The 24,136-nt window shown below is 40.3% G+C and overlaps 1 long non-coding RNA gene across 2 annotated transcripts in view; it reads right to left on the bottom strand.

Annotated features, from left to right (window-relative positions):
• Window positions 1–17,946, bottom strand: part of LOC130143955 (uncharacterized) — a 46,984-nt gene extending 29,038 nt beyond the window's left edge. Inside the window, exons 1-2 of one of the 2 annotated variants that reach the window (XR_008819943.1) lie at window positions 17,898–17,932; window positions 6,581–6,674 (exon numbers count right to left, since the gene is read on the bottom strand). This is a non-coding gene — a long non-coding RNA (uncharacterized LOC130143955). Of the gene's footprint in view, window positions 1–6,580; window positions 6,675–17,897 lie in introns of both variants that reach the window. The other variant, XR_008819944.1, reaches the window with a different exon arrangement.
• Between the last annotated feature and the right edge of the window lie 6,190 nt (window positions 17,947–24,136).

Below are 24,136 nucleotides of genomic sequence, written 5' to 3' on the forward strand. Positions count from 1 at the left end.
TTTGATTTTTGTAGATTTTTTTTTTTCCCAAGTTAAGGCTGCAGGACTTGGCTGTGAGTTTGCAAGTGCCAAGCAGCCTAACTGAGTTTTACTATTCCATTACTCATGTGTCTCTATTTTTCCTCAAACCCTTTATATAGCCACCACAGTTTCTCTGCAACTTTCAAGAGATGGATGAGCCAAAAAACACCTCTTCAGCAATACCTGTAGCACTTGCCAAGTGCCAAGTCATCTATTTTATGTAGGACGTAAGCAGTAGCTCTGTGTGCTAGACTGCAGGCCAACTGTCCCGTAAATAAATCCTGGTCTTTCCAAGTTGACCCTCTGTGCACATTTAAACACTTCATCCTGCAGGACTCGGGGCTATGAGAAGCTATGAGAAGGTGTCTGCAGCCACAGACAGCCCCGCAGTGAACTGCTGCAGACATCAGCAGGCATGACTTCCTGGAAAAGTTAATTTCCAAAGTCAGGATTAGAATTTGACCACTTCTGCCTCTGACCAGGAGGTCACTGCTCTCTCCTCTTGCCCAGGTTTGACTCTGGGATTACAGGAGCTGACGTTTCCCTCGCTGTCCTTCTTGGCAGCTAGCTGCAATGGACGGTGAGTCCACAGTGGGGTATAGAGGACAAGGGAAATAAATAGCAGGATAAACCAAGGCTTGCTGTTACTTGTATATCGTATTCTCCACTACAAATATTTGGCAGAGATGTTTGTTTCTTAGGAACCACTGAAGCTATTTGCACGCTGCTTGTACCGCAAAACAACTGATTGTTCTATTCACAGGCAGGGCTAATTTACCTTTCTGCCAAAGCAATTTTCATAGAAAACAGAGTTTTAGACAACAACTTCAAAAAAATACCTACTTTATAGAAAGACACAACCGATAAGCAGAAACGTCTCTGACCCCAGTCCAAAAATGTAGCTTTGTGCAGGAGTTTGAAAAAATCTGTAATGGTGAGGAGAAGGAAACCACTACATCCTTTCAGGATTACTTTTTTCTCTCCCAGCACCTACTTGTCCAAGAGGCTGGATCCTGCAGGATGACACCGATTGCTGTGGTTTCTGTGCACACTGCTGGGTCACTGCTGGCCTGACAAGGTGAGATAAACTACGTTGTGCTGACTAGCAGTCCCAGCCAAGTGCTGTGACCATTACATGCACAGACGCTGAGCATTCGACTTCCAAAATCCTGCGGGATTTTACAATATTGTTTCAGTAGTGGCCACCCAGTGACATTCTTCCAAGATCAGGTTGTTCCCCAAGGGGACACGCAAGTTGCTATGCCACAACAAGCTGCAGGAATGGGCTTATAACATGGAAATAGCTACCACAGTCAAAGTGCAGTCCTGCTCCCACTGTGGCTGACTGCAAAACTACCTGACTTGAGCAGAACAGGCATGTAAGGGACTGAATTAAGCCCACTCCCTCTTCTGCAGCACAGTCACTTCCCTTGTATCCCCCCTTCCCATTTAAGCTCAGGCACAGAAACTTCTCACCCAGCTAAGGATGGTCCCCTCAACCCACAGCCTGTGCAGAACTCTCAAGCACATCTGAGCTGTGAGTGCCTGCCCTCCCCGTGACCTTCTGCAGCCCACAGTACCATGTCCTGGCTTATCCCAGGTACAGAGCGAAAGAAAAAAAAAAATCTTAGAGTAGGCTTTAGTTTCCTTAGTCTGTATCTTCTGGATTTGGTGGGCTTTTCTGCTTGCAGTTGAGCTGACTTTCACAGCAAACAGCATAGATTAAGTTCTGTGCTCTGAGCAGGGATTTCTCATTTCATACATCATTTATAACTTTCTGCAGTGATTCCACAAAGTCAGTATCTCTCCATAACACAAAGATGAGAAGGACGGAAAATATAGCTGAAAAAGTGACAAACCTGCAAATTGCATTTGTGTAGGGTTCTGGTGCCACAAAGCTTCTACAGCAATTTTGTTGAAACCTAGCAAATTCAGTATAAATAAATTTGCAGTTTAGGAAAGTTATGCATTTATGGATTTCAGCAAATGCCATATTACAGTTTAGCAGAGATGCTAAATATCTCTCACACAAAATGGAAATGAAATCTGCTGTTCTATTTTGTCAGATCAGGTCTTTGCCTATGGTATGCTGGGCATAGATTTCGCTGTTCTTCCCTCACAGAAGTTGCAGTAGCAATGAAAAATCACACAAACAAAACCCACTTTTGCAAAGGTTGCAAACACTAAGTACATCAGATTACTTTGTAACTGGCAAGCGATGTCCTTTTTCATTTTTTGTTTATCTAGGGTATTCCATGCGTCACTCATTACCAGAAAGTGAACAGGGGCTACTATGCAAGAACCCCAGTACATTTTGGTGACATCCTGATCCCAGTGAAGTACACAGCAAAAATCCCACAGGTTTTGTTAGAGCTACAAACTGCTCCGTTTTACCGAGTACTTGTTTTCATAGTCAGAGCCAGTTACCAAAATGCTGGTCCTGATACCACTTTCATAGCTGGATAATCAGAATTTACTATGACCTAAACTAGTAAAGTCAGAATGGTGTAAATGAGAGGAGAACTGAGGCCATCTGCTGTGAATTTCCAGACACGAAAAGGGAACTGAAGAAGTGATTTTCTTACCAGCCTTCAACTCCTAATGGGCAAAGTTTTACAAAGAAAAGTCCTATCGTGCCTGTCACCCATATTTAACTGTACTTTAAGTCAATAGGAAATAAAGTCAGTAGTATGCACACACTCACAAACACACACATATGAAAACATAAAACTGAATTCAGGTTGAAATTATTTTCATTTCAGTACCGTGTATTGCCATCAGACAAAGAAAGAATATATATTATTCTCTGTCTAGCTCTTCCAAAGGAAATAATACCAAAGGTTTAAGAACATGCATTGGCTTCCTTCCTGATAGGATTTAAAATGTTCTTTTCCAATGTAAGTGCAAAACCAAACATTAAGGTTGAGAATCAAGCACACTAGTCACGCACATTCAAAACTGATGTAAAAAACCTGGACCTGCTGAAGCCAGTGGCACAACTCCCTTTGACTTCCATGGGGCCAAGATTCCATCCAGTGTTCCTAGGAAAACACGAAACTGGCCACATTATGTATCTCATTTAATGGACTACGCTAACAGGCATGATTTATTAAGATTTACATTCAACAAAGAAATCGATTGAATTGTGGAAAGTATTTAAATTATTGTATCTGTAACAATAGGACCTCTAAAAAGGTAGCATTCAAAATCTTGGTTTTGGTCCTGCCTGAATTGTTGCTCACCAAGGAAGTACTGCAGTAAGGGAATTTTGAACTTGATTTCCCACTTTTCCCCACAATAGAACAGCAAAGGTATCACCTAACATAGGAGTCCTATCAAAAGGTTCTTTAAAAAACAAATGAAAAAGACTTTAAATCAGAACATATTAAGGCACAACATGTACAGAGACAAGTAAATTATTTTGTTACTTTTCTCAAACAAATTCCCTGCTCATTTTTAACCCAATTACAAGTCTATTGGATGCCAGTAAAATTTGGATCCAAGTTTTTCTGCTAACAAGTGAAATTGTTTGGATAGTAAAGTCAGAATTTCTAACATCTTAATCATGTTGCTTTCTGACTTTCTTAATAAAAAAAAGTAATTGGATACATTAGAACTGTGATTCTTCAAAGTCCAAAACAAACATAATAAGAAAATATCCATTTCTTTAGGGAAAAGTTTAGTATAAGAATGAAACCAATAGGATTTTGTTGAAATAATTTCAAAAGCCTACATCAGTTAACAGATTAATCTACTTTCTGTAAGTTTTGCCGCATCTTAGGTAGTTTTATAGGAGGAGTGGATTTAATATATTCTATAAAATACATAATCATAACCTTAAAAGGTTATGAATTTCTTGTCACTTCATTGTGGCCAGAACAGACAAACAGATCGTTTCATTGGCTTTCATGTATTGCAGTGCTGGAATATCTTACTCATTTTGCTTTGTCCAGTACCTTCATTTGGCCTCAAGCACCTCAGTAAGCGAGTCGCATTCCCCTGCGACCCTGCATGAGTACTCCACTGACTGCCAAAGGATGGGCAGGTGGCACTAGAGCCCTTTGTGCTGCAAGCTGTGGGAGAAAAGAGCCGAACCACAGCACAAACCCTCGGGTTCCCAATGTGGGCAGGTAGGGCCAGGGGTGATGCTTCTGGGTGCAGGCAGGGGCTCGCACAGGAGAGGATCAGCCCCCAGCGCCAATGCACGGCATGGGACATGGGGCACCACGGCACCCAGGTGGGGCAGGAACTCCTCTCTGGCCCTGAAAACAGCCATCAGGCAGACCCTGACCATGTGGAAAATACACAAAACTACCGCTGAGTATTATTTTAACTTGCAAGAGCAAATAATTGCCACCTCCACCCAGCCCCAAATGAAATATTTCCAGGCAAATCTGTACCAAAAAGGAAAAAAGTCTGACCACTGCAGGCAACTGTCAGAAATTCTAAATAATGAGATTTGATTATAGGCATTTCTTAATGCAGAACAGCAGTAGCAATGAATATGCTGGGACAATGCAGGGGTTTTTATTCTTTTTCTGTGGAAGAAAATAAATGGGGGACTTCATATATTCACTGGCTCCAAAGCCAAGAAAAAATAATCGCAACCACCAGCATAACCCATTGCACAAGCAAGTTGTATAACTTCTCCTGAGTGCTTGATTAAATATTCTTCTCAAAGAGGTGCCTTACTTTTGCCATAAACACATCAAGAGATGCTGAATTTACCACATTCCTTGATAAATTATTCCTTTTCTCCCTGCTAAGAAACTGCATCTTCTTTCAGGATTCATTTTATCTAACTTCAATTTGCAGCCATCTTGTTATGCCTTTCTCGGCGAGATTGAAAAATCCGCAGCAAGAGCCTTGCTGAAGAACTGTGCTGCATTTTTGTTATGTGTTAAGCACCCTTCCTTCAAGCCATCTCTCAACTTTGCCTTTGATAAGGAGTTCAATCTGTTAGCGGCTTCTTACATCATGACACTCCACGTTCAGCCGCTGGATCTTGTTTGCAGCCCTCTTTGCTTCACAGCCCTTGCAGTCCTGCCCTTTACACAGTATTCCTGTCTTGTCTTGCATACGCTCTCTTGTACATGCTGCAATCCTCACAGAGCAGGGCTTCCCAAACACACCATCGGTATACTTTATCCAGCAAAACTCTCCCGGAAACTCAGCTGTTAACCACTGAAATAGGATCTTCTCCTGCATCTCCCCTGCCCTCCGAAATGGCACAAATAACATGAGACTTTCACAGTGATTGCAGTACCAAGGCCTATTTTAAACAGCGTCAACTTGTTTTAAACCGCATCCTACAAACACACTGTGCCCTGGATCTTCCCTCAGAGTATCACGGGAAATACAGACCGACCACCACCATTGTTACTTAGATTCCCTTTCTTTCCCATTACTTTTCCCAACCATGGCAGCTTCCCACCAGCATGGTGCAAGGGGAGGTTTGTCCATGGGGCCGGACAAGCACTGCCCTCTCCTCACCCACCTCCTCCCGCCCCATGGCCTCATCTGGACACAACTATTTAATGCCATCCCTCACACTGTAATTTTTCTTGGTCTGTGATTTTTTTTCACAGTGGAAAGAGAATACAGTTTATTAGTTGGATCCTGTGGGGTTTTCTCAGTATTACTAGAAGAAGCCAATATTTTACCGACTAAAGGAAATTTATAAACAGCCAATTTCTAAATGGAACAGATGGCTTATTAAAAATGAGCAGTCCCTTCTTTGGCACACAAAAACAGTTTAATCTGTTTTTGTATTATAATATTACTGGGTTTGTGTATGTTACAAGTAAAAAGAGTGACAGTTATCCTAGACCCACCACGTAAAGCAACAAATAAAAAAAAAAATCAGTTGTGTGGTTTTGTTACAAATTGCAAACGTCCTATTACCTTCACTTATATGTGTGTAACAGAACTAAGTAAAAAATAAGACCAGTACTGAATTCACAAACGACTGGTTTCATTTATTGCCAAACATTTGCAAAATTGATCCAGACCTGCTAGACAGAAAAACTGAAGTGACTGCTGATGCCACGGTGCCCATTCTTCAACTAACTCAGTGTTAGATTGCTCACCCAGGACGTGGGTAATCTAAGTTACCCTGAGACATAGAGACTTCATTTCCTCTTAGAAAGCAAACAAAAGCCTCTTAGCATGTGAACAAAACCCTCAATAATTCAGACAACCCAAACAAACAATCACATATGAGACAGTCTTAACTTCATAATTGCAAAAATGAATAAACACACATTTTCTTGCAGCACTGGACAAAAATCTGGAGGACTTTCTTTTGCTTTTCATCAAAACTCTCCAAGAAAAGCTTCACACAAGCTTCATATATATATGTATGGACATATATGTGTTAGAAAGCTGTAGATGTGACATGAGAATACAGCTTTAACTTCTAAGAAGTCAGGGGACTCGGTTTCCCTCCATTTATCACATCTTATCAGAAGACTGGAAACAGCACACTAGTTTGAGTCAAAACCTCACATGCCCAATATTTCCTAAGAGATGAAAACAAATTAAAAGAAGACAAGCTTACCTAATCCTCATCCAAAGAGTGTGGCTGTTCAACTGAACCAAACTCATGAGCTAAATCCTGAAACTTGTGAGATTTCCTTTTCTTCATCAGTGTACTGCATGAAACAAACAGCTTTGAATATATTTGTTTGAAACTGAAGAATATTACTCCCTGAGAATATTAATAAACCTAAAGAATATTAATACCTCTATATCTAGGTGAAAGGTATGATAATTCATCATCTGAAATCACTATTTGGATTTTCTTTGCAGACACAGAGCAAGCAAGCATTGCCTTCTAGAATTATTTTCAGCAGAAAAAGGAGATCATTGCAAAAACTACATACATACCAGCAAGCTAGCTTTCCTTATGGCCGAGGATTTGCATGTTTGTTGATTATCTAATGTGTGCAGCTTCCAGAAAAATTAATCAAGAACTGACCGTGGCAGAGGAAAAATTTTCACCTTAGCCACAAATATATTTCTGTAATGGATAGCTTCCCCAATTTTCCCAAGTTAGCCTACACTGTGGTTTTCTAGAATGATGTTGCTGACGCTGTCATGAGATATTGGTATATTTAAGCTAAGTCTGAGGATTTCAGAAAACTTTCAAAGAAAGAAACCTCATGACTTTCTACAACTGGGTCTCCGTCTTGATGCTATGAATTATGAATCTGCAGTAATATCATTTTGAGAGAAGCAGAGAAAAAGGTCACTTCAAACATGAGAAATTAGACAATGTGATTCTATCAGAAATCGTGTTGAAAGGATTCATTTCTTCAAAAACAAAAGAGCAGTTAAAAAATTAAATTTGTTCCACAAATGCTTAATAGAAAAGAATACATGAAAGAAGCCCCCAGCCTGTAACAGATACACTGACATATCCAGTCTATGATTCAATTAGACAAAGAAAACACATGTATGTAGGCTGCATTTTTCTTCAGTTGTTGCCACCTTTCCATAGGTTATTACCTGTTAGAAATGCTGCAGCTGCTCAGTGCTACACTGAAGGATACAGCTTTGGGCTCCCACTGCTGCAGGATCTTGTCCAGAATAGCTGAAGACACTATGGCATTATCTTGCCACTTTTTCCAGGCATTAGCAGAATAGTACAGTAAAACAGAATACCAAAAGTCCTGACACATCACACATACAGTGATTTGATTTTTTAATTGCCTTTCTCCAGCAGGACAGCAACTGAGGGCATTTCTAATATTCATGTTTTATCAGATCATCCTCTTTAACCAACAGTAGTTTGAGATGCTGGTGTGTGTCTGCACATCCTTTAGTAGCTGGCCTCTGCTGTGATAAAACATGATATTTGCTATCTTATAGCTACTCTCCACCCTAAAAGGTTGTCACCTGTACGTTGGCCATACTGGATAACATTTATCCAGAGTAACAGTGATTGATATTTTTAAGTCTTAAAATATTAGCAATGTGGCAAGCATCTAATTGCTATACTTGGTCTAAAACCAGAAATAAAATCCAGTGTGAGCTGAATTAAAAGCCAGACAGTGACAAAACCATGAGGATTTGTGTGTGTAACAGTGCACTTGATTTATTGCTTCAGATTGCAAGCAGTAAAAGGCAGTGTCAGTACTCATTTTCAGGTGACAAAAGATATAAAGAGGTTATTATAAGGACTCCAACAAGTTGCTACAGGCCTGGTCTGGGAAAAGATAGTAATGTTAGGTGTTACATAGGGACAGAGCAGAAACCCAAGAGACTGAGAATAACTGTCCATGGAGGAGCTTCCCAGAAAGCAGCTGAGAGTTTCAACCCTTGAGAGCTGTATACACCCAAAACGCAGATTTTCAAAGCTTTTATCTAGTCCTGAGGCTTTTCAGCTGCTAACAAATAGTAAAGTCCTCAAGGCATGTAATATTTTGTTTTGAGGCAAAAAACTATGCTCAGAGACTAAGAGCTCAGCACTGAGTTTGTGCCCAATTCCCAGCAGGACTGGCACAGTAAGGTCCCTTCTCTCTCTCCATGGTTTAGCCCTACAAGGTCACACATCCTGGCAATATGTACCCCAAGCAGAGCAGACAGAGTACCCTTTGGTTCATTCACAGGGGCTGTCAAGGGAAACGTGCTCAAATCCCTGATGCTTACACAACCCGTTTCTCAGAGCAGGATGCCAGCATCCAGCTCCAGGATACTCAGAGGCGAGCCACTAGCAATAAAAATCAATGGCAAAATCTCAGTAGTCACATATTTCACCCTTGTCTCTTTTATGCTTTCAGTGGGCCACTGAAAAAGCACAGTTAGTTAGGGTGGGTTTCACATTGTCTGATTTCAGTTGCCTGAAAGTTAAGTGCCTGTTCAAGGGGATATTGCCAGCACAAGGAGAGAGACACTTGCAGGGAGCGATTTATGCCATGCATCTCACACATCGACCTTATGATCAGACAGCTCACTGTCTGGAGAGGTCTCTTTCTCTTAGCTATTTAAGGTATGTCTATACTGCAGGACGGGTCGATCCATGGTGTGTCCCGTGGTCCAGGTCACTCTGTCATCAACCTGGAGAAATGCTGGGGCTCCCCCCCTCCAGCCCATGGGTTCAGGTTTCCCTGCAGAAACAGCCAGGGCACACAGATGGGCAGCAAAAACTCTGGTTTTACCCTAAGACGCAGCTGGGTTGCAGCTGGAGTAGACATCTGAGGATGAGGACCATGGATGGTATTGCAGCACTACATATTGGAATATAAACAGAGCCTCAATTCATAGCTCAGGCAAGGACCCTTTTAGCCAGATAATTAGGGGAGATGAATCCAGAAATTAATGATACCTACCTTAATTATACTTTTAACATCACTTATGAAACAAGTAACACCAGAATAAACTTTGAACACACATTCTCTCTCACTGTCTTTCAGACTAAACTCATGCTATTGTAAAATATATTTCAATGCTGATTACATTTTTTAAGATTTACTATATTACAGTAGATTCTATACAAATGTAGTGCTGGATTTGAAATAACCACATTGCAAAGAAATATTCATTGAAATTTCACTTAAAGGGAACTTTACATAAATGAGAAGAAAGCTGGTCATATTTGGTCTAACTGTGCTTTTTCTTCAACTAGAATTGGCCAAATCGGAGATGAAAAGAAGCTCCTTTCCCGTTCTGTTTTACTCTCTTCTAAAAATAATGTCTTAACTGATGTTACTTTTCAGAACTATTATATGAAATTATGTCAGAAGTAAGCGCATGCTGCCTTTAGCTACATTCCATTAAAATAGCAGCATTTAATATTACAGTGTTGAGATACCTTTAGCAGTGCTTTGTTTGCCATGATTAAGTCTTTAACACCATGCTACCCTAACGTTTTTGGGTACCTACACAAAATGGGTGGTATTTTGCATATTATGTTCTTTACTGAGCATCACAAAGAGGTGGACTGGATGAAGACTGGTCTATTAACCATGTACACTTATTCTCAGGTTGTTACATGTTTCTTTTGAATTGTCTCAAGTTCCTGCAGGATTTACAAGCTCAGGCATGGAGCTATCTGCATGACATAGGGTACATGAGAGAGGATACATGCACCATCAAAAAGCATTATTTTCACTTCCAAATGCTTGCTAAAGAAAATGCTTCAAAAGGTACTAGAATAGTTACTCTTGCAAAACAGGAATTTAACTAATGTGCTTTGTTTTGTAAGCATGTAAGATAAAACTAATGGATGTCTGACATACAAAAAACAATGAAATATGGGCTGAAAACCAATTATTCTGATCAAATAAAAAAACATTCTCCTGGAACTGTCTTCTGTAATCCCAGTTTATCTTAGTAAGGCAAGTAGGACCTTTGGGCCCTCTCAGAGAACTGAGGTACTTGTGCAGCTCCCTGAAACATCCCATTTCACAGGCAGAGTGCTGTCACTGAATCTTTATCTTTCATTATTTTATCTATCATTTTTTATTTTTCATTATTATATCTATCTTTCATTATTATATCTATCAACATTGTCTTAATCTTGGATAACCTCCATGTCTGCACCATCAAAACAGTCCTAGCAGCTCTTTGCCTAACAGCTATAGGAGTTTCATACCAGGTTAGCCAAGAGAATGAGAAAGCAAGTTACTACCAAAGTTTGCCTTTTGAGGAAAATTGGGCAGCAGTGGGAATCTCTCACTTATTTCTGCCCTTTTCTGGATTATTTGGGGGCTAGTGACACCTTTGGACTGTACAGTCTCCACCTTTCCAAAGAGGCCTGGCCACTAATAAATAGAACTGCCACTAGCCTTGGCAAAACAAAACAAACAAACAAAAAAAAAGAATAGTTTGACAAAGTGCCTGGTCAGTAGTGGCAGTTGTAGCCATCTGGATATCCTGGATAAATGCAATTTTCTGCTACCTGTGTTGACACTACAGTGTCAACAGTGTAGTGACTCAATACTTTTTGGCTTTGGTGCTTATATCCACTGTCTTTGCTGCACTGGACATTCTGCACACAAACCAGGATTACAGAGTTACTGTCCTCAACATATCAACAGATACAAAACCTCTCTTATTTGCAATAATCATTGTGTGCATGCTACATGGCACAGACACACATAGCCTTTCCCAGGAGAAAAATAGAAGCCCAGCTTCTATAGGGCTGAGGAAAGAAGAAAAGTTGGTGCATATGCTGCCATTACAGCTTTAAGAGAACATTTTCTCCTCTGGAGATGCAAACAGGACAGAGCCCTACAGGCCTGCACCTGGACCGGCTCCACTATCGGTTCATCTCTTTGAAACTTTGTCTGGTAGATGCTGTATGAAAAAAAATAGGTTTTACCACCTACCTACAGCATGTGCCGTTGTGGGTTCACTAGAGCGGTTCTGATTTACTGTGTCTGGTCAGTGAATGGTACACTGAGCCGGGCAAGTCTTTGCAGCCAGGCAAGAAGCAGGACAGACAGGAACCTGGTGAGGCAGATCATTCTCAACAATAGTCTGTAATGCAGAATGAAGTGGCAGGAACAGTACATTATGGATATTATCGTCATTATCTCTTGCTACCTCTAATAGGTTTTTATATCATTTTGCTCATTTTTATAGCTTGCTGGCTCAGAACCGACATTCTTCATAATTCACTGGAAGAAATGCTTGATTTCAGCTCCCCTTGTTCTAACCATCCACAGAATGGATGAAATAGGGATGTGACTGCTGGGGTAGAACAACCCTTTCTTGCATGATTCAAACTAAGACATTTCCAAAGCATGGTGTTTCTTATACACAAAGGGATAAAGGAAGCTTCATTTTACATCTCTTTGAGGCTAGATTTATTTTTTTTTTCATTTCTTTCTGCTGATGAAAAACCTACAGAAAGACACAAAGTGGGGAAAGCATGGTCCTCACAAAACTGCAAGGAGGGATTCAGCCATGGAAAAAATCTCAGAAAACTATGTAAAATGGTCACACAAACCTCTGAACCAATATCTGTAGGATTTTCCCAGAAGATAATTGATAGTCTGCCTCTTTCAAACTGCCTCAGGATGTGGAACAGAATCATATCTCATTACGGAATATCATAAATTGTTCCAGCATTTTTTGTCATCTGAAAATGAAACCTCCTCTATGAGAAGGCTAACAACAGGTTAGTAATCCATGTTATGATAGAAACCCCACTGTAAATACAAAATAATTTAAAATCACCACTATCCTGGGTGTGTGCCAAGAGCCTCCATCAGGGCAGCTCTGGGGAGCAGGTAATGCGTGCTACTTTCTGCCTCTTCCTTCAGCAGTTGATTGTTCTTCACATGTATTTGCTGACAGAAGCAATGCCCTGGGTTTCTGCATGCTCTGCAGGGACAGACGCCCCGAAGAGAGGGCATTGAGATGTTCCAGTTTGGGGACATAGAGGAAACAAGGGCCAAGGGGGTATTGTAGAGCTTGGGTAGAGGAAAACAGAAACACTGGGCCTGCAGAGCGGGAGCCGGACTAGGAGGAACGTGACAGCAGAGAGGCATAAGCATGGGGTCCTGGGAGAGGAAAGCCGAGTCTGGAAACATGATACCAACATGGAAGTTCAGTGGGAAAATGGGATTGTGTATGAACAGTCTAAGGGATAGGAGGTATGAGATGGAAGAGAAGGAATCTGCCATGGGTACAGGAGAAAGCAGGGATACAGCCACCAGCAACACACTGCAATGCTAACGGACACCAGCAGTGTGGGCATGAGCTGCCTGCAAAGTAAAACAAAATTTAGCTACTGAGTTGTATTACTGAAAGAGGCAGTTTCAGGTGTCACATCCACTGCTGTTTCACACTGCTAAGTCTTTATTAACCTGCCCACACATCTGCCTTGTACCCCACTCATACTGTTATTTCTGAGTATTCTGCTGGCCCTGTTCTTATTACATTCCACAAGTATTTTTCAAAATGGTGGGTGTCTGATTTGTTAAAAGAAAGGAACAAGAACCCACCAGGGAATGCAGGTGAGTTTTCCACCTCACTTGCTCTGTATTCTTTTTAGACCATGCATTATTCTCTTAATGTCTTTTCTTGTTTGTTTTTTTTTTTTTTTTTAAGGTAAGTACAATCAATTTCTAACAGTCTCTCTTCTTTAAAGATTTTTCTTATGTTGTTTATTACTGACAGTGTTCTTTGCTAACCCCCTCGAGTCTTGCTTCTACCTGGGCTGGACCAGTATTGCTCCAGTTGTTCTAGATGAGGTCCAGCCAGAAGCATCCTGTGTGACATGACAGACAGTCAACACACATCCCCTGAAATATGTATACACATACAAGTATATGTGTTCAGTGTTCAGTTTTGGTAGGATTTTACATGTCATCTCTAAATGTTATTATGCCACTTAGACAAGCACAAAGACTGGCACTTGAGGAGGAATATAGTACGTTTGAGATTACCCTGGCTTTGTGTGGGTGTTCAGTCTGATCTTAGAGAAGCTCTGAAGAAATCTCTGTTCTCAACAGAGTCAAATGTAACCTTTACCTGTAGGAAGTCCTGTTATGTCAGACATAGAAAACTTGATCACGGTCTTTATGACAAAGCTTTAGCTAACACGATATGTAAACTGAACTGCAGCTACAGAAGGTCTGTAGCATGAGGTCCAAAGCCTTGAATTTTCTTTGGGGCCCTGCAGGCTGGTTTGGGGAAGAGAAGAGATATCGCTTGTGCATGCTCATATTGGTTTCTGCAACTTGCTGGGATGGTCAGGGTGCCAAGCCTTTCCATGCAGGTTTAGGGAACTGCCACTGCCTGCAGGAAAAGGGAGTCATAGGGAATGGGCTGATGTTTCTGAGATGGAGCTAGGGTCCTCAGGATAGTTAGAGGTGGTAGAAATCATTCTGTATCACTACACTGCTATTCAAGAGCTTGTTTGAAATCTATGTATTTGGCTGGCATTCGGGTGGCTTTTGTCTAACCTCTTGTCTAGTGGTTGCAAACCTAAGTTAAATAAGGCAGAAAAAAAGAATTAATGTATCAGGGACTCTGCAAGTTAGAAGAGTGTCATGGGGAACACTGACAGGTCCTAGATACAGTTCTCAGGGCTTATGCTGTTAAATTCTGTACACAATACATGCTCAAACTGCTGTTTTTCAAAGAGGACTAAAACATACACAGGTTTTTATCCCTTTTTGTCAAATGGTATCACTATAATGCTTCCTGCTATGCAGTGCTGCATTTATTGTGGAGTGCCTGTATGTAAAAGAAACCATCAGCACCAAGGAAGATGCATCAGCCAAACAGGGTTTTTTTCTCCAGGTTCTGGAAAAAGTTGTATTTGGTGAAAAAATATTGATATGATCATTACTTGAAGATCTTCCATTTGACTTGAGAGCATAAAGCTTATGTTAGAATGTCTTTAAGATCCATAGTTGAGACTGCTTATTTTCTGCATGCAATCATGTTTTGCAAAAAGAGGTGGTGAAAGCCTCATCTTTTCCTTTCAAGTTCTCCCTGTTAAAGTAGATGTTGAAGATTTGGCTTCATCTGTTGAAACTGTTATTGACAATACATTAAGGCCACACAACACTGGTAGTTTGCTCATGAATATCACAAAACCAGTAGAAGCACATTTTTAAACTAGTGGCTTCTCACACCACTGGGTTTCTTTTCTAAAACAGGATAATTTCTGATGAAAGGGATGTATATATACAGTTGCTAGGCAAGAGCTCACACCTGTACAAAGCAATGGACCTGTGCCCATAGTTATTGTCCAGGTGCCAGTAAATGCACCAGTCTGTGTATTTTTCTTAGTTACTACTATACTATTTTTCATAAACAAAAATACCTATGAATCCTGTATGTAAATCAATCAGCTATAATCTTCAACATCAACAGTGGTACAGTGTGATAGATACAATATGTTGCAAATCCAATTTCTTGATCACAGTTGACTGTCTTGAACAATGCTGTGAGTAGTAAGAAAACAAAGCATTTCTATTTCATAGTAATGCCATGGTACTTTAATGACAGTGAATATTGTTGCTGAGAATCCTGCTTAAAGACATGACTTCATATAATTCCATCCTAGGATACATTTTTCAAGTTACAATTATCTAATCATGCATTCATTCAACATGAGCTTTGTCTTCACATGAAAAGATACAATACTATATGGTCTAAAATAAAACATGGAACTGCAACCATGTATTTTAGTTTTGCTTGCAATGCTAGAATACACACAGTCATCCTAGCTTTTGAGAGGAAGCACAAATTAAAAATGTGTGTTATTAAATGTATTTCATGTGAATAAATGTCAAAATGGCAGTTTCACCTCTTGATTATGCTAAAGAATTCATTTAATGTATTAAAATGAAACTATACAGATTACCTTAGAGAAAATATTAGTAGAGTATCAAATTCAGATTATTATTACCTGCTATCCTACAGAGGCTGTCTAAAAATGAAGGTTTCCATTTTCTTTTTTTTCTACTTCAACCCACCATCCATCCTGCTCACTTTTAGAAATCATACAGTTTGAGAAAGCTATACGGGGGTGGCAGATAGAGCCCTCACATGCCTATGGGTGACCTAGTAATGCAGAGCTGTTAAATCAAGAGGGCAGATCTTAGGAGCAACACTGCGCATTACAACCTCTGCATCACACAGCCCAGTGCCGTGACTGCAGGCATACTGCAGGGTGAAAGCACACCAAAGGTACAGCCCTGTTTACAAGCCCTTCACACTACTTTGCTAATAAAAATTACAGTTAGATAGAAAGGAAGAAGAAAATATAGATCACCCCGTGCCATAGTAACGAAATTTCCTACAGCAGTGTGTTTTTTCAAGGATAAGCAGAATCTGAAATCTGCTGTGCTTTTTAAAGACAAGGAGAAAGGGCTAAGGCATCTGCACACATACAGTAAGTAGCTAATTTGGGAGTCCTTTTCCCTACCTGTATCTGGGAAAGACAAATATAAGTGCTCACAGTAGAAGCCCCATTTTGGAAGCTTTTTCCACCAGAAGGAAGTATGTCACAACACTGTCTTATGGATGCTGAACACACACAGAAGATGTGAAGAGGCTAAAGAAAATAGTTTGATTAATAAAGAAGCATACTGAGTTTAGCCATCCCCTTCATGACCGCAAATCCCGTTCAAACCATTAGATAAGGGCACAAATAGTTAAATAATAGCACTTACTGAAGCCTCAGGTGCTCAGCTTGCTCAAGGGTGATACAGGGGAAACTAACTAGCTAACAGCCATTTATGCCTTCCTCCTGATCTACTTACTGAAATGTTTTTCCCCACTAATAAAGACAGTTAGGCATGATTTTCCATGCACCTGCTTTGGGGACTTGCACAGCTCTGTAACCAGTTCAGCTACACAGGGGAAGGCTATAAGAAACTTCAGTTGCATTGTTTAAAGTTTTAAAGCATTCATTGGGGTTCGGTGAGATCAGATCTCATCCTAAGAGAGAACAAGACCAGACAATGGTTGCTAAAAAATATGAGTATTCAGGAAGAATAGACTTCTTCCTTACAAAGAGGAAACGATAGAGTCAGAAACGTTTTCTGCTGGCAAAAACGCACCACATATGCAAAACTGGAAGATGCCTAGGGGAAAAGACAAAGTTGATATCAGTGTGAGTGGCATCTTGGGGAAAACCCCAGCTGACAGAAGGAGGCTGCATAGAGGGAAGAGTGCTGGGAACTACTAGACGACTGACTGGCACATATGTGGTTTCTGGTGATTAAAATAAGCCATTTAAAAACAGACCTGCTTGAAAAGCAAAAAAGTAAATGACATTATACTGGATGGAACAGCTACCAGATGGTCCATTTACCAGCAGCTACTAGATTTTGGTTTTGTTTTTTTAAATACACACATGCACTCACACGAGCAAACGCTCATGGGCCAAACTGGACTGTAAAAGCCATCTGGCACTGCCTGTGTAAGTTTACTACACTGCGAAACCTCATTCTCTCTGACATTATTTGTGGTTAGAGGACTAATTCCAGTTTCAGCCAGGCGACTAGGCTGCAATCTGGAGCACGAGAATCAGAGGGCATGGAAACAAAGCAGGGAGCCATAGGGTGGATTCTCAGCTGTGAAGAGACAACTTCCAAGAGGAAAATGAACTTCACTTTCTGTTATTACCATGAGTAAAGGGATGGTGAAAACAAAATTCCCCTCATCCTTTGATGATAAATCAAGACCTGTAAAAGCCTCCCCCCACTCTTTACACATGGCAGAGTTCCACAATCCTTTTCCAACTAGGATTTTTTTTTTTTTACAGTCACCCACTGCTTTCTTCTGTCTTCAACTCCTGCCCATTAGGACATCACAGCATTTGATAAGTTCCTATTCTCCGTTGGTTCATCTACTCCTAGTTCAATTCTACCTCCCTGCTCTGGCACATTAAGAGGGTTGTGATCATCTCCAGGTGTATCCTAAAAATGAATGAGAAGCATCTGCCACCAGGCACAAATGGCATTTGATATGTCATCACAGAGCATTTATATAATATACTTATAGCACTCGTCATATTAACATCTCCTGTACATCTTTTTCTTAATTTTTAAGGAAGGTGCTTAACAATGTGTATTCCTAAAGGATTTCATTCTGGTAGTAACTGGGCATTACTTTTCTAAAACAATTGAAGCATTTTAAAAAAAGTTGAACACTTACCTATCATTGTACTAGAGACAATGCCCTTGCCCTGGTGTCTAATCTGGGAAGTGACCCAATACAGTCAGTTCAGTTTCATTAAATACTCTCCTTGATTGCAATGCAGGATTGGTTTTTTTGGTGTAAAGGAAAAAGAAACAAATACAAACAACAATTTTCAGATCTATAAACATGCATTAATAATCAGTATAGAGATAGTTTTCTAGCATATTAAAAGCTACATCTGCATCATATATGTTAGGTACCTATTTTCTTGCTGTTCGCTGTTGCTGAACCAAAGTCCACAGCCCAAAATGAGGCTTAACACATGGTACAAACATAGTCCAAAGTAAATGCCTGGCCCATGTTTACCTTACAGTCCCTGAAATTCTCTGGTAAAGTTTTGATCTGTGTGAACATGAACTAACTCTGATCTACAGAGTAACTCAAAAAAGCTTAAAGCACTGCAATCAACGTCCGGGCTACTAACATTGCCATGTAGCCCACTTGCAAGGGCAGTGAGGTTCAGGTTTATTGAATTTATCTATATAGGCTTGCCCTTGCTGCACCTTAACAAAGAAAATTCAAGTCACTTAAATTGTGGCTGAGAGCATTTACACAGGGACTGGATGTGGTTCAGTTTGTTTTCAATATTCTCAGATGGCAATTCAGAACTCTGGATTAGGAGGTTATAAAATTTACGAGTCTTCAATATAACAAGAAAAGCACTTGTGAAAGAGATAGTGGAAGCTGCAAGCTCCTCTCTGTAAGGCTGCTAACACTTTGTAACAAATTCAACCCAAAATGTTCCTAGGAGAGTAGCAAGTCAGGGAAAATGTTATAAAGGGCCAATTATCGCTATATAATCCATTCTAAAATTAATTCAAGTAACAGATAAAACCCAGAAATGCTCTGGTCACCAAAGATGCCACCTGCAATGCTTCTTAGCCATTTTCCACACAGAAACACTCAGGAAAAGTTAATCAAGTAAACTAATGTGAAAGCTAGGATAGCTCACTGGGATTTTCATAATCTCTGTTCCTCCCTCTCCCATCTTAAATGCATTGTTTTCATGCTTGAAATCATCTGTTGAGGAGGCTGATCCACAGAGCTTCAGCCCAGTTCTTTCCAGAGGTCAGGGACAATGGCCCAGACCCATCTCTGATTATTGGCTCTATATATTAGAATTTAGATGTTGGCTATGTATTTTAGACTAACTTTTACCAGTAGAAAAATCAGTATTTTGATGACAGTCATTTGATCGGTTATAATCAGTCTGTCAGAGTTTCATTTTATGGTAGTGGAAACAGTAAGCTTCTGTTATGATAATTTTGTGGAATTCACAAAGATCCATCCCCCAAGGACTTGTGTTTCTCTCCACTGAATGTTAGAGCAGACCTCTGAACTCTACAGGACAACCCAAAACCCCACAAAGCTTCCACATGTACTTACAATTAATTTGATGGAAAATAGCTCTTCAAAACTTCCTGCTGTAGGACTAGAGGATGACAAATGTATTCCTTTGCCTTAATCCCCAAGAAGCTGTATACAAAAACATTCATGAGTCAGACCAGAATTTCTCAGCCCTTTCCCAGCCCCATTGCAAACAAAAAAATAGGCTGGAGGTCTCACTTCTTCTACTTGTAATAACCATTCTACTTAAAAACAGTGGCACTAAAAAAATACACTTTGTATTGGATTTGGTGTATTTTAATTATTTCATTTGGACTCAGATGGAAAATGCAACGTTGCTAATGGTACTGTTGCATATAGCTGATCACACTAACTAACAGATATTCATTCAGATTTGTAAGTTTTGGACAAAACTAACAATTGGGGTGCATTGCTAGACACAAATCATTGTTAAGCCCTACCAAAAGATGAGATCTGTGAGGCTTTTCCCAAGGAGGACATAATCAGATGTGCCATGGCACTGCATGCTCTGTTCCTGCACTCCTGGAATCCCAGGTTACTCAATATGTCACCTCCTATTTATAACCAAGTGTTCCCACTAAAAGAAAATATATACATCTGCAGTTACTCCCAGCCTTCTGCAGGCACCGGCCTTGCCTTTTCTGCTTGCAGTTACAGGGCATTTTCTGGATGCAGAAGAAAGGGTTAAAAGAAAACCAGCCTAATCTCTGCTCACACATTGTCACCTTCCCCAAAATAGCTGCAGAATCTGAGCATAGTATGCCATTTTCCTCCCTGACAGGTTAATCCGTTTATTATTCATCCATTTAATGAAAATACTGTGTCTCCATGCTAAGAACAAAACAAAACCTTCAACAACACTGGTTCTCTTTAAATCATATTCATAATCTTGAACAATTTGATTTGTCTTTGAATTCAGCTTTATTTTTTAACTATAAGTTAGAAGCAGGAAACCTATTTCTTCAGATTTTGCATTGTTGCCTCTAGCCACATTTATGGAATGTTTTCTGGGTTTTCCAAAATTATCAGCATTTCATTACCTGCTTCTGCAACAGCCATGTATCAACTGTGAAAAGGTCACCCAAAAGTTAATGAACCTCATGCTTAGCCAAACTGCTCTTCTCCTGTGGGACAGACATTTTCATGAAACTCTGCAAGGCTCATCTTGCGGAGTTTCCTGAACATGCACCAAAAAAAGAATAGTTAGTCAGTCGTGGAGCAAATCTGTCCCCTTCTCACAGGCAACTGGCTCTGTTAAGCTTTCTGCAAAAACATGGGGCTTGAGTTCTCAATGGCATTGTTTCTAAAGAAAAACTACAGCAGTGTTTTGAACCAGTCACAGAAGTATTACAACCATGTAGCTACACAGAACAATCATATTCTTTTCCGGGCTTTAATTCTTCTAAAGGATTCCCTGTCTCCACTGGAAGCACCTCTTTGGATGTATCACATACATATTTTTCACAGATTCATCGTATTAGAAGACTGGATTCATGATCCATTCAGCTACTGTGCCTAGATCTTTCTTTTCCTCATGGTAACTACCTTGCAGAAGAATTACGTAATATTGCATTTTGAACTACTGAATTTCATCCCACTCCTCTTATTCCAGTCCTCATTTCCATATTATAGCCCAGCCTTTTTCTATGAGCAATGCCTCCCAACTCCAGCCAGCCAGCACGCTCCCCCTATGCTTCAAAGAAAGTATTGGTGAAGGTATGAAATAGGAAAAGCACCATGAACAATATCTGATTCTCTCTCTGATACTTCCTTTCCCAGCACTGACAAACATTGCCATGTTCTCTGCCTTCCAGTTCCCTTAGGCAGCCTCTGCTCCAGAAGCTTTTATTTTAAGTGACATCAGAGAACTCCAGTAGAATCTATTCTTCATGAGCCTGTTTTATTATACCCCATTTTGCCTTTCTTAGGTCTGAATATCAGAGACAAATCTGTGGCCATTTATTGCACATTTAATTGGAGCTCACAACATCCTGAAACACCTTTGTGGAAGCTGACACTGTCTCAAAAGTGAAACATTGCTGTTGGATTTTGAATCTCATCTACTACTTTGACAGAGTAACTGCATGAAGAAATTGCTGGAAAAAGATGACTGGATGATTATTGTCACTTTATTGAATTTTTTGAGGGAATGTTCTTGCACCACAGAGTGCATTCAAAAGGAAAATATATTTTTAAAAATCTAAAAACAATTTTAAAAATGCTGTAAAAGACAAGGGCAGTTGTTCTGGAGTTGTTCTGCTTTGCATTACAGGCAAATCGCAAATGGGATGTTTTGTCTTTCTACTTTTAGAGGAAATGATTACAGCATTAATATCTGTAGGCGAACTAGAAATAGAGCAAGACTTCAGTTTAAGGGATGTTAATTCAACTGAATGCAAACTCTGCTAGACACTGTGGTGTCTGGATTTCATTCACTGATAACCAGAGCTGCTAGCTCAAGTGAACTGTGATTTCCACTTACATCAACTGCTCAGTTCAAACAATGCCATTCCCAAAAGAAAGATACTATGTTTTTTAATGCTTTCAGTTCATGATTAGGAGCTGGTGTTTCCCAACTAGATGAGGTTATGGAATTTAATAAAATGCATGTTCTGATAAAAAGCCAGATTAACTATAAGGGAAAATCTTAATAGAACTATTTTATTTTTTTTTTTTTGGGGGGGGGGGGAACCCAAGAGGTTTGTAGAAGCTGTAGAAACATCTGATAACCACTAGAAAAAGAGTAGGCAACCTCAAAATACCTAAGGGTCAAAAGATCTGTGGTGTGCCTCCTTGGTCCAGAGATGTTAACCTTGTCTCTTTTATGTCCCATAAGTGCCCTTCCCAGGTAGCTATTGGTGATTCTTAGCCCTGAGAAAAAGATCTATCTTCTTATTTTTCTTTTTATATGCCCTGCTTTCACCCTAGTACAAAACAAGAAAGGAATTTGGGGTCAGAAAACAGTTCCTTCTCCAGCTGCATTACCAAATCCTGATCTCAGCCCTCATGGAGGCCTCCCTGGGGCTTCAGCCAGGGTCAGCTTTTCCATGGTTTCCCCAACAGTAACATGAGATAACTGCTCATACAACTACTGAAGGTTAACTGAAGCATGCCTTGGAAATGAAGAGTACTTGCAGAGGTGTAACTCTTAGGGCCAGGACTTGTAGAGGCACAACAAGGCTTGACTATGTTCAAGCCTTGAGACACTGCAGCAGTCCATGTGCACTACCATAACCACTCCGGCTGGAAGGGACCTCCAGAGGGCTCCAGTCCAACCTCCTTATCAAAGCTGGGTCGGCTGTGAGATCAGACCAGGTCACTCAGGCATTTATCTAGTTAGGTCTTGGAAACCTATGAGGATGGAGACTGCAGAACCTCTCCAGCCAAACTGTGCATAGTAAAACATCTGTTGTTCAAGTGCTGCCTCAGAACAGCAGTTTTTCCAGTCCTAAATACCCCCCCTGGTTTTAAGTCAGCAATCATTCCTACTTATCTGTCTTGACTGAAGTCATCCAAGCACCTGGAACCGTTACGTAAGGGACAATATCAAAATGGAAAGGCAATTCCCAGCACAGCTATGAGGAGTCAGGGACAACACAATGCCCAGTGCGTCTGCAAGCTGGCAGCAGCTAACGCCATGCTCTTATTTCACCCTAAACCTGGGCGACTCCACTCCAGCATGAAACCTCCAGCTGCCCGCCTGCGGTGAAAGCAGGCAGCACTTCCCAAGCTGTCAGTGGATGCTCGGGTATCATCACAAGCAGCACAGAATTACACCCGGCTGTAGGTGGAACAATGAGGCAGGTAATAAACAAAGTATATGTTAAAAATAGCAACTCTCTTTGAGAAGTTAGACTCGAAAATGTAATGACCTGAACTTTTTTTTTTTAAAATCTGTTACTGTAACTACACAAACTCCACAAAACCATCACTGAGCTTCTTTAACTAAACACGTGTTTCATACCCTGCTTTCCACCAACAGACATAATGAATTTGTGCAGGTTCATTTGTTCTGGTGGACTGCATGCCCTTAGTATAACTGTTCAACTTAGCTGTAACTTAACTTAATTTCCTAACAACCTTCATCAAATTTCTCAAGATGTCAGAATACAAACCATATTTAAATGACAGATTCTAAGTATTAATAGTCCAGAACAAATGGCAGTTAAACAATGAAAAACTTACTTTTTTCTTGCCAGTGCCAATAGATAAGTAATCAATAAGGTATTTTAGCTTGCTTGTGTGCCTTGGACAGCAAGGCTAAACCTGTTCTGAAAAGACTTACATATGTCTCTCCCGATTTCAAAGAGAAATTCAAATCTCCCACAAAGCTTGGGCAAAAAAACCAGTATTCATTCATTTTCATATGAAACCATGCACTGCTGTACATTTTGGTATGCAAAAGAGGTCTCAGAATGGGGCAGGGAGAGGGGATGTCAATACTGCAATAGCCTTAGACAGAGCTACTTTGCAACCCTGGCACTTACACAGCAGAGAGCTCAAGGACTTGCTGACCTTGGGTATGTTATTGGCCAATTGTTCCACAAGGAAAGGACATTAAATTGCTTGGACCTAAGAAACAATGCAAGCACTTAACAACAGGCATGGAAATACCTGTATTTTTTTCTCATTCCATCGTCTGTTTACAAGATTAATTTGAAATATTATTGTGACATGAAGTCCAAATGCTAGAACATACAAGTATATAAGGTCTGAGTACTGGCACATTAGTTAATGTCTATGGTTCACAGTAAAAGATATGATACACACAACTCAATTTATATGCCTCAGTTTTGAGTTGTGGAGATTCTGTCTGTAATTGAGAGCTGCGGATGGGAAAGGAACAACTATGACTCGTAAAGCAATAGCCTTTCTAAGTTCTGCTTTTAAAAATACTCTGATGATGACTAAGTAAGCGTTTAAATGTTAAGAGAGATTTGGAATGAGATCTCGCCTAGCTCCCAGTCAGAATACCCGGTGCAAAGTAGAAACAGCTAATTGAATAGTTTTCGTTGTGCAGGCAGAACTTTTCCGAAGTTCAGACAAAAGTAGAGATTGCCACCTGCTGACC

The sequence above is a fragment of the Falco biarmicus genome, chromosome 1 (genome assembly GCF_023638135.1).
Source record: "Falco biarmicus isolate bFalBia1 chromosome 1, bFalBia1.pri, whole genome shotgun sequence".
Taxonomy (NCBI): domain Eukaryota; kingdom Metazoa; phylum Chordata; class Aves; order Falconiformes; family Falconidae; genus Falco; species Falco biarmicus.